Raw genomic sequence first — 1,291 nt, forward strand, 5'->3', positions numbered from 1 at the left:
CTTTTATGAACCAAAGTTATATGGACCTGCCATGTGTTTTGGATAACAGTAAAAAGTTTATATCACTTTTAATCATACACACATAATTTAAGGCATTCTTGTTATATATTTACATGTGGACATTAAATTAACAAGCCGGCCAAATTGTTAAGATTATCTCGCCATTTATTTAGTCTAGATAAACAATAAACATTGGTGCCACGTTGTACTTAGGTGGTGGATTTAGTCCAAAGTCTGTTCCAGCATGAGTTATTGGCTTTATTTTAGTTAAACTTAAGCTTTTATTTCTTGATTTCATGTGCTAAAAATTTTATTAAATGTTTTTCTTTTTTTTGATATATTATTCACTAATAAGAATTTAACTATATAACACAATATCACAACATTTGTATACAAATACCAAAAATATTATTAGTTTATTTGCAACACTAAACAGATTACAGTTCTTTTAATAACTAAAAATAAAATACAAAAAACATTTTATTAATCCTATATTTTCTTTATTCTTCTTATTTTAGTGATCTACCTATTTTTAATAATTATAAAGTTTTAAAAGTCTAAATTTAACTTTAAAATTGTTACACTATGAAGGGTTAAGAATAATTTTAAAACTAGTGTAATTAGAATACAACTTATGTGTTTATTTTTTTAGGGCATGTGCTTAAAATGAACTTTCAAACATCATCTTGTTATTTATTAAATTAATTTTCTGTGTTTTCAATATTTTAAAATTTGTAGGAAGTTTTTATCATGGAGGAAACTGAATCAAATGATCCAGAGTTGCCAAACAATAATGACCCAGAGTTGCTAAACAATAATGATTTAGAGCTTCCAGACAATAATGATCCAGAGTTTCCAGACAATAATGATCCAGAATCGAATTTAAATACTCAGGTATTTTATTTACTTAAACCTAGATAAAGGTTTATAATTAAAATTTCCCTAAACCATCTAATAGTACAAGGTTACTAAATATATTTAAATTTTAAGTGTTTGGATGAGGTTGTGTTACTATAATGATGTTACATTTATAAAAATTTAAATAAATTTTGCAGAACTTGCAAGCAGGACCAGTTAGTTTAAATGTTTCTGGCGGCGATTTTGCTGAAATTTCAAGGAATTTGCCTCCAAGTGAGTTTTTGTTTTTTTAATTTTATATGTGGGTTTGCCTGACTATAGAAACCAGGGCGGACATTACAAAACTTGTAAAGTTGAAAAATATCAAATTTCATGAATGAGATCGGGCGCAATACTTCATACTTCATTTTGTCTTGGTTATCACTATACATAT

The sequence above is a fragment of the Corella eumyota genome, chromosome 6 (genome assembly GCF_963082875.1).
Source record: "Corella eumyota chromosome 6, kaCorEumy4.1, whole genome shotgun sequence".
In the NCBI taxonomy this organism is placed as follows: Eukaryota; Metazoa; Chordata; class Ascidiacea; order Phlebobranchia; family Corellidae; genus Corella; species Corella eumyota.